General features: G+C 39.4%; 1 protein-coding gene across 2 annotated transcripts in view; it reads left to right on the forward strand.

The window, feature by feature from the left end:
- LOC110952354 (protein FAM124A) overlaps window positions 1–14,550 on the forward strand; it is a 35,435-nt gene that overhangs the window by 6,767 nt on the left and 14,118 nt on the right. The window lies entirely within an intron of this gene.

A 14,550-nucleotide genomic window follows, 5' to 3' on the forward strand; every position in this document is an offset into this window, starting at 1 on the left:
CTCACTGGTGCACGCCAACTAAATAAATCCACTGGCTGTTTGTAGACCTACAGCGGATTTAACCCTCGTGTTGTCCTGTGGGTCAATATTGACCCGTTTTAAAGTTTGAAAATGTGGGAAAAAAATATTTTCACAGTGAAACTTCTGATGTCCACATTTTCAACATTTTGGGGAAATTTGTGAAAATTTTTTGGTGGAAAAAAAGAAATGTTAAAAATGTTTCTTGAGAACATTCACATAAAAATCCACCAAAATCCAGCGAATTTCACTGGATTTTAGTTGATTTTTGTGTGAATGTTCTTTTACTGATATATATGTAATCACTTTAAATATTTTTTAGGATTTTTTGGGGGAAGATTTTTACTCATTTCAAAAAAAAATATTTACAAGAATTTTCTGGCCAAATTTGGGGTATTTTTTTTTTTTTTTAAAAATACAAATTTTAGGGGAAACTTTTAAGAATTTTCTTCCTGAAGGTTTTGCAATTTTTCAGAAATTTGGGGAATTTTTTGCTGAATTTTTAGATTTTTTTTTTCAGAGAAGGAAACAGTATTTTTTGATGCCTGTAAATGAAGACAACAGGAGGGTTAAAGGAGGCCAAAACAAGCTGCTTGACTGAATTTTCTCTTCTGTGCATTATTTGTGGTTCTACATGCTCCTCTAATGACATTTTACACATTAGATTTACTAAACAGTCGGACATTTGTGTCAGTGGGGCGACTATCTGTAAAAACTGAGGTTAAAAAGATGAAGCTTTTCTAGGAAAGTCTTGATTGTGTTTTGGAAAACACAACAATAAAAATGCCTAGAACTTTTCTCCTGGTTTGCATTAAGTAGAAAGATTTCTTCATGCGATGACACAAAGTTTCAGTGCCTGGACAGAAGCAGTGCAACCATTTGTCAAGAAAAATCTGGAGAAAACGCACAGCCGGAGCAAACAAACACTCATTTATTCTGGTTTACTGATGACAGAAATAGTCGGCTTTAACCAGACGATAATTCTTTACACATGTAGCTGTTTTACACATGGACAACTTTGTTTTGCTATAATTTGAATCTTAGGTTTAACCAGTGGTGAAAGAAGAATTCACATCCCTTAACCCTCCTGTTGTCCTGTGGGTCAAAACTGACCCGTTTTAAAGAGAATTCACAAAAAAATCTAAGCTTAATGTTCTTAAAGAAACATTTTTTTAACATTTCTTTTTTTTTCCCACCAAAAATGTTCAAAAATTTCCCAAAAAATGTTGAAAATGTGGAGGTTTTCACTGTGAAAATATATTTTTTCCACATTTTGAAACTTTGAAGTGGGTCAATTTGACCTGCAGGACAACACGAGGGTTAAGAGTTAGTCGGAATGAGGATAAGATCATGTTTTTTACCTCTCCGTCTTTGTTGTTGGGATGCTGGTATTAATGAAGCATCCCCAGCTGGTCAGACACTCGCTCATTTAATCACTGATCCATCGGTAATAACCTCTCTGATCAGCTGCTTTATGCTGACTGTGTGTGAAGTGGAACCCCTTCCTGCTCAGTAACCCACCAGAGTGTTTGTGCAGTTTTTGTGAGTGTTTGTGAAGGTGTGTGTTTGCAGAGGTGGTGGCCCCCGTCGGGTTGCCATTTCTGCTTTCCTTCACAATGGGAGGATTATATCCAATATTAGCCCATTAATCTGGTCGACAGGAAGCAGCGTTATCCCAGCAGCACCAGTCAGGAAGCACACACACACACACACACACCTAAACACACACACACACACACACACACACACACACCACAAAGCATAACACACACTCCTAAACACACACACTCAGATTCTGTTTAACACTCCGAAACCCTGAAATATCTCCATCTGAATATTCAGAACATGTGGATTAGTCTCCATTATTAAGAACATGACAGGAGCAGAACACTTTTGAAGAACTGCTAGAACATTTCTGGGTCTTTTCCTTCAGCGCTGGCCATTTTCTAACTGTGGAAATATAAATTATGAGCTCATTAAACCACATAATCTATTGTGGAATCTGTAATTAGATCCATTTATTTTGCTACTTGGGGCCTGAACTTGGTGCCTTCCAACATAAATTGATGCAGAAAAGACACAAAATTCAGCAGAATGCCAGAAAAAAAGTGCAAAAGAAAGCGTTGGACGCTCAAAATTTCAAATGAATCTTCCATGTATGCAATGGACCATTTTAAAATGTGACTGAAATGTAATATTATTTCTATATTTTAGCCAGGTAGGTACCTGTGAGATTATTTCTGATTGGCTGCCTGTGGTCAAATTTTCAGAAATTTGTGGAATTTTTCTGCTGAATTTTTGGATTTTTTTCAGGCAAGAAAATAATTTTTTTGGTGCCTGTAAATGAAGACAACAAGAGGGTTAAGGGTTGAAGGCAGTTAGAACTCTGTAATGACCATTTGTGCCTCAGCCTGTTGGATGTTTTCTGAACACAGACTGCAGATATATTACAGCAGACAGAGTGAAAGAAGTGATGCATCGGTCAAACTGACGGTCACAGCTGAAAGAACCGGACAGATGGACACAAACTGGACTTTGTGAAGATGTGAGAGAGAAAAGCAGTCGTTAGTCTGAGCGCTGTGTGTGGCTGCTGCTCCTTATGTCTGTGTTCATTCTGCCTCATCTTTTACCTCCTCAGAAGTATATTTAGGTTTGGCTAGAGAGCGTTCTGGTGTTTGTGCAGGTGGTTATAACCCCTGATCTCTGACCTCAGACCAGCCAGAAGCTTCCTGCAGACTCACTGATATCTCTGACTCCGACATCAATCTGTCCACTGGAGGTCCCATGTCGTCGAAACTGCAGGAATTCAGCTGAAAGCTTTTAAAAAGACATTATCGTGATCCAGGTTTGGTATTCAACAGCGTAGTTTGTGTTTGATTTGTAAAGTTATCCAGGTTCCTAATATTTTTTCAGAATATTCTTGTCATGTTTGCTTGTAGACGGACTAAAATGCCAGCAGGTTATATCCAAATAACTAAAGTAAAGAAGCCACCACAGAAGAGTGTTGAAATGACAGTAGAAGGCTGACAGTGTTCATCTCTTTAAACTTTCAGATTCATCAGCTAAATCTTGTAAATGGTACAAGGCTTTAAAATACGTCACAGATGTTCAGTTTCTTTAAAAAACAAAACAAAAAAATGCAGTAAGTTTCTTAAACATTCAACCCGTGTACATTTAGCAAATATTAGTGACACCAGATGAACTCACATTTGGTGCTTTAAACATGGTGTATTTGGGACATAGATAAAGTTTTTGTGTTCGTATTAAGGAAGATACGTAATGCCGCAGCTTAATTATGTTTTTATCAATAATTTGGGGGTAAAAATGAAGCTTTGTGGCACAAACGAATAAGATTTGTCAGGTTTAGATACTTAGAAACTGCAGCAGATTGAAAATGTAACCACTTCCTCTTGAAATAGGAAGTTTAAAGTGTATTTTTCTTTATTATAGTTCAAATTGTGTCTTATTTTACCAAAAGAAAACAACACTTTAAGTGCTGAGTAACGGTCAGAGTAACTGTTATTGTGTTTTTTGTGGTGTGTAACCTTCAGGCGGGGCTTTAAAAGAGAATAAATCTTTAAATAAGCATGTATAAACCTGAAAAGTTTACCTTTAACTAGTAAAAACTAAACATTAGAATTTGATTTAGAAGCTTTATTGTCATTATAATGCAGTGCAAGATGTCAAAGCAACAACGTTTTAAACCATAACCACAGATTTCAAAGACAAGCAGGTAAAATAAAAGTCTTGGACAGGCAGTAAGTCTGTTATATGCAAACATACAGCCCCTTAAACAGGTTTTATTCCTACGTAGAGAAGTTTTTGGTCACCCCCAGAGAGTTTTTACTAAACCAAATGATAATCACCAGCTATAAAATGATAAGATCGGAGAATAAACATAACAGTTACACTTTTTAACCAGTTTTCCAACATTTTAGCTCATCAAATGCTCAGAAATAATGAGATTTCTGTCCAGTAACATAACAGATTCATTGTGTTACTGAATGCAGATGAATCTTGCCCCTAAACCTCCCAACCTCTAGGTCCAGTTATAGTTTACATGTGGTGAAAGACAGATTTTCTCATCCAGTCTGTGAAATGAAACCAGTCTGACTCTATTTTTAACGTCAGCGCTATGATTCTGCCACTTGGAATCTGTCTGTTGTGTTTTGAGCAGCATCTTTGAGCAGCTGAAGGTAAAGAGGTTTCGATTTGGGAGGCTTTAATCACTCAGCAGATGAGAGTCCATTCAGCCTGAGTGACCCGTCCCTCCCCCCGGTGTTTCCCTGATGTGTCGGTTCGTACGCTGTTGGTCCGAGGGGGTCGGCTGTCGGGGTAATGGATGTTTCTGAGCCAGACTGGGGGAGTTTAAACTGCTCAGAGGTCAGACTGGAACAACAGAGCGACGCCGAGCTCAGACACACATGCAGATATACGTACTAATAGAGACGTAAACGGACTGAAGGACGCACGCGATTTACAAAACGCACTGTAGATGGATTTATCACCTGCACGTGGTGACTCCTGAAAATCTGCATCACAGTCGACGTCCCAAAAAAAAGAGCTGGATGAAAGATGATAGAAAACTAGAGGTGTTTTCATTTTTGTAGGTGATGGAAAGCAAAACAAGGAGAGAGAAAGTATAGTAATGCTTGGAAAGAAGTGAAGAAAATCTGAGCGTTAAAGAACATCAGCAAGAAGGAGATCTGAGCGTTAAAGAACATCAGCGTACTGAGCAGTTCAGCCCAGAGGTCGTTGTAGGGTTGATCAGAACCCAACAAAAGCCTGGGAGTTGCAGGTTTCCACTGGGGGGTTTTCTATTTTCAGGGATCACTCTGTCATCAGCAGATGTTTGCCAGCTGAGATGTTTATGATCACTGGTTTTTTACTGCATTCACACAGAATACTTTCTGAGTGCGGAAGGATCTGAGAACCAAGTATCAAAAATGTATTGATACTCAAAGTAGGAAGGGTCTTATTTATTTACTTAATCATTAGATATTTTCACTTAATCTTGAGTCTTCTTATAGGGCAGTAATCAGAATGGTGATCTGTTTTGTCGGACTAGATGTTGGTCTTCACAATGACTCAGATGTTCTAGGGTTTCAGAGTGAATAGAAGCTGCACTGGTTAATCATTTGCTTCTGGTAAACTGACTTCATTGAACAGGAATGCCCCTAAACAATCTCTTGAGTATAAATAAAAGTTGAATAAATAAATGAATTTTTGAAAACACCATCAACTAAACATAAAGATGGATGGATCCTCTGAGATGTCACCCACAGGTTTCCTGAAGAGCAGTTTTGAAGCTCATTGCAATGTTTTTTGTTTGGCAGTACCTGAACCCTGGAAAATCTTCAATTATACTCCCAACAACAGTAGAAACCGCACGTGTAGAATTACTGTAGTACTGCTTTTCACTTAGAGGTCTCTATTCCAGACCTGCACAGTTAGTCAAGTCTACATTTTGTGCATATTCACACAGCTGCTGGAGACGATGAAGTTTACATCACATGAACCCTAGAGAACCCTGGTGTGTTGGGACGTGGAAAATGTAACACTGGTCTAAACTCCAGCTGACTGAGAAATGAGTAACGAGTTGGAGTGTGGTTGGAGGTGAGGAGGTCATGGACTGATCTGTGTTGACACCCTCCAGGAACTCATAGCAGCTAGAACTTCAATCACGCAGAACTTTAGGCCTTATTACAACGTAAACAGGCGACTTACATAACATTTGACCCCTGAACAGTTGTCATGAACAGAACAATTATCCATAGAAACCAAAACTGTTCTCTGAACCATGCTGTAAACTGGTTTATTTCTGCTGTGAAGTTGGATGTTTTAACATGGAGGTCTATGAGGAATGACTCACTTTTGGGGCCAACCTCTAGTGGCCATTCATGGAACTGCAGTTCTTGCTGCTGTCATTCTTACGTCTTTGCTCCTTTCATTAGCTGGAATTTAAACCAGTTCTATACTTTCTGCATCCAATTACACAAGGGTTCAGCAGGGTCCACGTGAAGCAAATTCTGTCGTTTTCTCAAGTCTGTGGACATCCACAAAAACCTCTCTGCAGACGTCCTCATGCAGCCCAAAGTCTGTGGAGCGATCCTTTAGTGCACATGCATGGAAAACGCGCACATATCCTACAGTGAATGTATGGAACTGAGACCTCCCAGTGGACTCCACCAGGACGAGGAAAGTAGTAGAACAATAATTACTCCTTTGTTGTCCGTGTGTGCTTCCACAAGAGAGTATATTCAGAGCTTCTGGAGAAAGCGGAACCATCAGAATGAGCTTCTAAACTGCTCTCCTATTTGTGCACTTCATTTCTAAGCCCCAGAGGGTGGTGATTGTAAAACACAGACTCTTGAATGACCCATTCACCGACCACTGCAGGCAGCAAACGCGTCCTGAGCAGCTGTTCCATCTAAACTCAGTCTTTGTAATGCGTCTAATGTCCCGCTAATGATGCTGCGCTCTGGTCAGATGATGACTCTTTTCCATTAAATGAAACCGTCGGCTCATCCAGACGCTCTGTGCATCCACTAACGCTGGAGGAGCAGCTCTGGTTATTTCGTCTCAGACAGGCAGCAGATTAGCAGAACCAGAAACACATGTTCATGAGAGTCTCCAAAGTTTGTAATGGCTCCACTCTGTTGTGTTTCAGCTGCTGGTTTAAACATTTACTGCCAGTTTTACTCCCCTCCCTACGATAACTGAAGGTCCGGCTTGGTTTTTAGGTGTGCAGAGCGTACAGTTTTAGTGGCATAAAGTGGAATACAACAAGGTGCTGTACGTTTTTAAGGTTTGATTTTTAATTTTTTTCCCTATTTTTCTGAGCTTTTCTCCAGTTTTATTGCACAAACGCCAGCATTCACTGCCCTGCTTTTAAAAACAAAGAAGAGGCTCATCGTTTCAACTTAATTTCTTAATTTGAAAGCATTTTGTTGCAGTTTAGGTGTATTTTTGTAAATTGACAAAAAAGTATTGTTTTTGATTCATAGTTTACCATTATATGCCACCTGAGCAACACCAGACCAAAGAGTCAGCTTTAGTTGGTAGATGTTATATAACTAGACTTGCAACCAGGTAACTTCTATTTCTCTTTATTTAATTAGTGAGTCAGAGACTTCTCCATGCAGTCATTTATCTACATTTTTTCAAAGTGAGGTTAACTTCTAGGAAAAAGCCCATGCAGTAACTCCAGCTTGTGTTCAGATACAGTTTCATGCACCAGCGTGCATTACCAAAGTGCTTGTGTTGATTTTTAGAGAAAGGACATGTTAAATATGTATTTTAGTCAGCCTTTAAACATCACGTGTGAGCCGTGCGTCACTCTGTGTTTGCGTGTAACAGAGAACATGGTTTATATTCCTCCTTTTGTTGGTTAAAATCAGATCTGAGCTTCACTACGTCTTCACCTTCCATCTGCACGTAAACATCTGTATTTTTGCTAATGTAATGTAATAATTAGTTCTTTTACATTTTGACTGTAAAATTACATTTATTTACTGCATTTAAATCTAAAAATCTCGTTATTTTGCAGACATCTGATGTTGTTTTCACCTTTTTTTCATTTTGAATGTTACAGTTTTCCACCTTTTTTTTTCCTTGCTACCAGATTTTCACTGATTTGCTCCTTTGGTGCATCTCCATCACTGTTACAGTTTTAAAAAGTCTTTTCTTGGCCTGCGTTGTTCTGTGTGAACTGCATAGCTTCTCCTGCCAGCGTTCTCTCCGTTTCGGGTCTTCTCGGGTCACAGTTTGGGTCACGTCTAATTATCCTCAGGCCGCTTCCAACCGGAACATTTTTGGCTTCTTCTCCGTGGATCCTCTCTGGATCCGGTTCAACAATTTGAACCCGTGGAGACCCTCGAGTCGAGGTGATGACGCTCAGCTCGGATTCAGCGTGTTGTGTGATCTTCAAATCAAAGAAGGTTTGGAAATGCGGATGACAGTTTGTGGGAAACCGGCACTTAAACGCTGCATCCATTTATAAAGAGAACCCACAGAGAATCCAACCACATCCGAGCACGTGTCAGGAAAACGGTGCACAAACAAAATGAATGTTTCTGGATATTTCTATATTTATGTGCACAGAAGGCATGTTTTGTCAGAGCATACAATTTCAGATCTTAGTTCTATTTGCAGATCATCTTACTCACTTTTGCCACCATTTTCAGATTTATTTTGGAGCACTTTTTGCTGATGTTTTGTACCCGAACCATCAGGTCATCTCATGCATCTGTCACCATTACTGAGGCTGCTTTCTCTTCATATGTTTGCAAATTTATCTGATAACCAGTACTGGAGCTGGAACTTTTATTTTGAACACATTCCCCCAGTTTCAGGGAGCTGGTTGTACTTTGCTGATCTTTTTAAGAGCATTTCACCACCTACCCAGAAAGAAAGTCTCCTTGGTTGCCTTCTTCATGGGGGATCTTCTCCTGTGTTTCTCTGTGGACAAAACAGAAGTTCTAAAGTCAACTTAAGTTCAAATCTACAGCGATAAACCCCCCCAAACAAATATATCACTGTCCATGTGCTTAAAGAGTCAAGTGTAGGTTAATGTTTTAGATTTAAATCGGCCCTCAGTATCCTCGCCTCCTAAGCCGAGTATCTTCTCCCAGTGAAGGCCACATGACATCCATGAACTTGGTCTCCTGCCTAAGCCTCGCCCTCTTCTAATCTTTCTCTGCAGCAGTCTGTCGTAACCTATCTAATCTATCGGCTTCTTATGTTCGAGTCTCGCAGCAGAATCATGGCTCCACATTTGTGCCTGATTGCTTTAATCTTGCATGCAACTTTAGGCTTGGCGGCGTGCGCATACAGAGCTCTTTGTGTGTTTTTCTCTGGGAAAGGAAGTCGGCGATTCCCTTTTATTTCCAGGTCCTGCTTATGTTGCTCTTTTAGACGTCATGTCAAGCAAAAAGTACGGAGCCGTGTCCTTTTTGTGTCGTCTGGTCTGCTCAGGCGTGTTCCTTCTCAGGCGTGTTTGAGTTTAATTACGTACAGAAATGCAGACTTGCAGTTTTCCTGGTTGGACTGAACTGTGAGATGCAGCTGACGAGCAGAGAAACCCAACAGAAGCTTTTAATTTGAGAAGACAGCCGTATATCAGTCGCCTGTTTATGGTGAGCTGCTCGCTGTATTTTTATGTTTAAATCCAGCTGGCCCCGAGGCCTCAAGCAAACATGAACACCAGTGAGATGTTGGTGAATGTTTACAGATTTTACATATCTGGAGTCTGATTGTTCTCCACTGAGCGTCAGAAAGGCCTGAAGTTGACAGATCATCTATTGTTCTGGATCTTGGTCAAGTCAGCCCAATTAGAAGATCTGAGAGGAAAGCAAAGTTCACAGGCTCTGATGAGAGTAAATAATGTCACTAAATAGGTGATGAAATTCACTCGTTGGGCTTTTTTTTTTTTTAAAGAATTCTACAGTTTCATTTGTCTTTTATCCAAAGCGACGTCCATCTGAGAGTAGATCCAACACCAGCAGGGATCCAGGAGAGAACAACCTGGAGAAGAGGCATAAAGCATAGTTTTTCTTTCATTGTGGCTGAAATCAACACCGATTTCACAAACTCCTGAGTGACCCCTGCTTTAACTCTTTTACTCCCTGCATTTTTCACCGCAGTATCAAATCCTACAGCTCTGTGGAAACACAGCAACCATGGCTCAAAGTAGAAAGATGAAAACATGTCCTCTGTGCAGTGAAACAACCAAACAGCGCCATAAATCTAAGAAGGGAAAAAAAGAAAGTTGGATTACTTATTTAACAAAAATTGTAAAGTCCTGGAATCAACACATAGAACTTTTCCCACAGGTGTTACCAGAGCTTTGACTCTCCATTCTGTGGATCTTCTACTGCTCACATTTTAATATGTTTAACTGTGTTTACAAATCCTGCAGTTCAACCAAGCTGAACCCAGGTTTTTACGGGGTCAGGCTAAATCAAATTCCTGAAGGAGACGTGTAAATAAAGCAGTCTTAGTGAAATATTGTGGTTTTAAACTTAGATTTGGTTAATTTTCTCAACAGAGTCGTCCATCACACATGATTAGTTCCAGGACTGTTGAGAAATTGACACGCCATTGATTTTTTTCTTTTCTGTTTTTACAGTTTTGTCTTTGAAAAATTATTCATTTTGTTTGTTTTTGTTTAAATAGACAACATGCCTATCAAACCTGTCAGTGAGTTTTCAGGTTTAGAGTGTAAATTACAGATCAGTGTGTTGTTTTTGGAACCCTGACAGGAAATGTTAGGAAAATATAATTCTATTTATCAGTGAGATGCCGCTTGTTGTTTTCTTTGTTGCTCATTAACTGACTCTGGTCTCAGAGGGTTCAACTACATCAGGCCTCAGAGTCACAGAAAATACTTGTTGTAGCGTCAGTTAGCTGGATTATTTAGCAATTAGAAAAACACAGAACATCACCAGACGTATCCTTTAATATCCCGCATACATGAATTTGCACAGCAGACAGACGGACACTTTGAAATGTGAGATTCTTCCAGACTTAGTCAAGACTGAACGTTTTAATTTCCTCGGCACCAGTCAGTCACAGCGATGTATGAGAGCTGGAGCTGCATCTCTTTCTTTCTTTTTTTCTTTCTTTCTTTCTTTCTTTCTTTCTTTCTTTCTTTCAAAAGTCTTTAAATCAGGAGTGTCAAACTTATTCTACTTCAGGTTCCACATTCAGTCCAGTTTGATCTGAAATGGGCGAGGACAAGTGAAATCGCGGCATAATAGAGAAACAAACTGATAAAAAAGCCCCAAAAAATGGGGAAAAAAGACAAAAAAATCACAAAAATAACACAAATGATACAAAAAAGAAACAAAATGACAAAAACATGAGACATACAACTAAAGAGACAAAATATTACAAAAATAAGGCACAAAAGGACAAAAGCAAGAAATAAAATGACAAAAAAATGAGACAAATGACGCAAAACAAAACCAAAAAGAGAAAAATTTCATTAAAATCTTACAAAGCAACAAAAGTGAACAAAAGACAAAAAAATGACTCTTTCTTTCTTTCTTTCTTTCTTTCTTTCTTTCTTTCTTTCTTTCTATCAACCAGACAACAGAAAGGGGCCCCATCTTAAATTTCCTCCTCCTTGTTTTGACTTTTCTCCGAGGGCCGAGCTAGCTGAAGCTGCGACTGCAATACTTCTACACACACTCAAACACACACACACACTCAAACACACACACTCTGAGTGCTGGGTTTTCGCTGCTAATCGCTCTCAGATGTGGAGGCTGCTGGAAGGCGTGTTTTTTATCTCGCGTCGTCATCAGCATGTGTTGCCGGTTAACACTTAAACAGAGCGAAGGTAAAAGTCTGAGAATTAGACAACAATCAGCCTGTCTGTAAATGAGGACGGTTGTTGTGTGCGTGTGTGATCTTGGTGGTTGTGCACACGCATGAGTGTGTATGCAGAGTCAGAACATCAGTTTTAGCTTGAAGACTGAAGTGGATTAAGAGCTTAGAGACACACTCCTCCACAGCTTTGCTCACAAACCCCTTCATTCCCTTCACAGGATTGGGGTGACTTAATCTCTCATTTATTCCTCAGTGCCAGCTCCCCGTTAACCCTTACTGCCTTCAGTGGGTCCAACTCTATATCTGTGGTAAAGTCAACAAAAGATGCAGCTCAGTATGTTGAGGCAAATTTCAGTTGTATTTGGGTCAAATTCTAGCCTAGCCGCGCTAGACAACCCACGGCAACGAATTTAATTCTCTGCCAGGGTGGGTCTAGTTACCCTCCATAAGGCTCGAGGCTGGATTCTCCTAAAACTGGCCGGACCAATCACCATGAAGTGTAGAGTCAGAAGGCGGGCGTAACTAAGTGACAACAGAGGCGCGACGATTCTGACAGAAACAACCGGAAACAACTAGCCTAGCCGCGCTAGACAACCCACGGCAACGAATTTAATTCTCTGCCAGGGTCGACAACAAAAACGACAGCAGTCGTTGAGCTCCATTAGCACCGACTCTGAATAATCTTTCTGTTAACATGTCTGTAATATATTTGAGCTTCACCCATTGACTGTATAAATAAGGCTTCACCGAACTCCCGCATCCTCTGATTTCCGGCGCTCTAGGAGCCTATTCGTTGCGCTGATTGGTTGTATACCTACCCAAGTGCTGCAGAGTGATTTGATAGACAACCTTTAGCCCGCCTCCCTCCCTGTCGAGCGTGCCTAGACCCTTGCGTCTTCAGAGCATGGGTCTAGCGCGGCTAGGCTAGTCAAATTCATGTGTGAATTCACTCATTTTAAGTTTTAAAACTTCTAGAAGCAGCAGAGAAGCAGCAGGGAGTCACTTTTGCTTGTGTATTTCTGTGATTTATAAAAGCATCACTTTTTGACTCTTGAAAGGGTTATTTACGGTGGTGTTTGCACTGAGGAGTTTGCCCTTTGATCATTGAAGTCCATTGTTTTAATTTTGGCTGAAGGTCTTGCAAAGATCTAAGAGTCTGTTGGTAAATTTGGCACGAGAAAGCTGCAGTTTGGGGAAGCAGGATTAACCTATTAAGACGTAAGGTGCCCTCTAAGGATTGGAACTGGGGATCCGCTGAGCATATGTGTCTGAACCATGTGCTGGAATTACTGACACTGTTTGCACATAGTCCCCCATTTTCTACTGACTTGGCATTTTCTCTCATGACTCAGCAATCTTCATGCTGGTCCTTCCAAGAACATTGCACCATGTAGCATAAAAATTTCATACATATTTGTGAGAGATTCTCCTGTATTTTAGCTAACATTTAAGGGACACTGTGTGTTGACAAGAGAAAGCTGCAGATTAAAATGTTCAGACCACAGTTGAGGCACATGTTGCATCAGGTCTTAATGGGATGAATGAAGGCAGACTAAGGCCAGATTATTGGGAACACCACCTTATAACCAAAAATCCAACAATCATTGCATTTATTGTGTCAGTTTTTTATTAAAAACCTCTTAGCTTGGTGTTGTTTGTATTATGTTATGCTGACAGTGTGTTTATTTTATTGAAGGCAGGAAAATGACAGAAACTACAAACTACACACCACAAAGTATTCAACAGAATCAACACCTCTAAAACTAAACAGTCTTCTTAAAGGTGTGACTTATTGCCTAATACTCTTTAACCTTCACAGCAGAAACACCAAGGAGTCCAACTAATACTATGCATTTTATATTTAAAGTGTCCTTATACTGAAAAAACATTGTCATGGTTTTTGTTTTTTAGTATTTACAGTGAAACCTCTAAAGTCCTTCAAACCCACCAGCACATTTCAGAGGCTCGTTATTTTTCAAAGTTTCGGATCTGATTGCAGTATCTCATCAAAATCACTTTATTCCACATGTCCCTTTAAAAAAATTACCAAACACAAACTGTTTACTTTGACCAGATTCTGTAAAAAAGAAACATTTCTCCCCTCCTGAGGAATCCTGACTGACTGCTGTATCAAACAATCACCTGACAGAAAATCAGGAATGAATGTTTTGTTGTCCTCATTTATGGGAACCAAAAAATATTGTTTCCTTGTCTGAAAAAAATACAAAAATTCAACAAAACAATCCCCAAATTTCTGAAAATTTGCTAAACCTTCAGGAAGAAAATTCCAATAATTCCTTAAAAATTCCCCTTAAAAAATTTATTTTAAAAAATCCTCCAAATTTGGCAAGAAAATTCTTCAAAATATTTTTAAAAATCCTAAAAATATCTAAAGTGATTATATATATATATATATATATATATATCAGTAAAACTTCTAATATTTTCTTTAAGAACATTCACAAAAAAATCAACCAAAATCCAGTGAATTTCTCTGGATTTTGGTTTATTTTTTTGTAAATGTTCTTAAGAAACATCTTAAACATTTCTTTTTTCCACCAAAAAATGTTCAAAAATTTCCCAAAAATGTTGAAAATGAGGACATCAGAAGTTTCACTGTGAAAATATTTTTCTTTCCACATTTTCTAACTTTAAAACGGGTCGATTTTGACTCGCAGGACGACACGAGGGTTAATCATGTTGCTGGAAAAGTCAGTTTCTGTGTCTGTGATGATGAGCTGATGGTTTTGCCGTTTCCTCTGCTGTAGTTTTACTGAGGTGAATGAAAAGCTGATGGCCGTTGCAACTCTCAGAATCAGAACAAAACCAGAGACAGAATTAGGTTTCTCTGATTTTAATCCATTATTTCTACAGACAGTCAGCAGCTGCACAGAATGCGTGTTTGTCTTTAAACATCTGATTTTTAACAGAGAGACGGAGTGTCTTTGCAGGATTTTTGACTCCCATTGTGTCCTGTTCGTCCGTGCTGTGGTTTGGAGATAGACGGTGATTGTAATGCGATCAGACAGAAATAAAGTGTGTGTGGCCTTCAGGGTGTCTGGGAGTCTGTGGCCTCAAACCCAAACTTAGATTCGTCGTTAATCCCTGCTTAATTTTAGTCCCTAGAACACTGGATAAATGAGGAGAGGTGAATAAAGGAAACATGATAAATAAACACATTAAAAAAAGATTAAAATG

This window comes from Acanthochromis polyacanthus, chromosome 14, assembly GCF_021347895.1.
Source record: "Acanthochromis polyacanthus isolate Apoly-LR-REF ecotype Palm Island chromosome 14, KAUST_Apoly_ChrSc, whole genome shotgun sequence".
NCBI lineage: Eukaryota > Metazoa > Chordata > Actinopteri > Pomacentridae > Acanthochromis > Acanthochromis polyacanthus.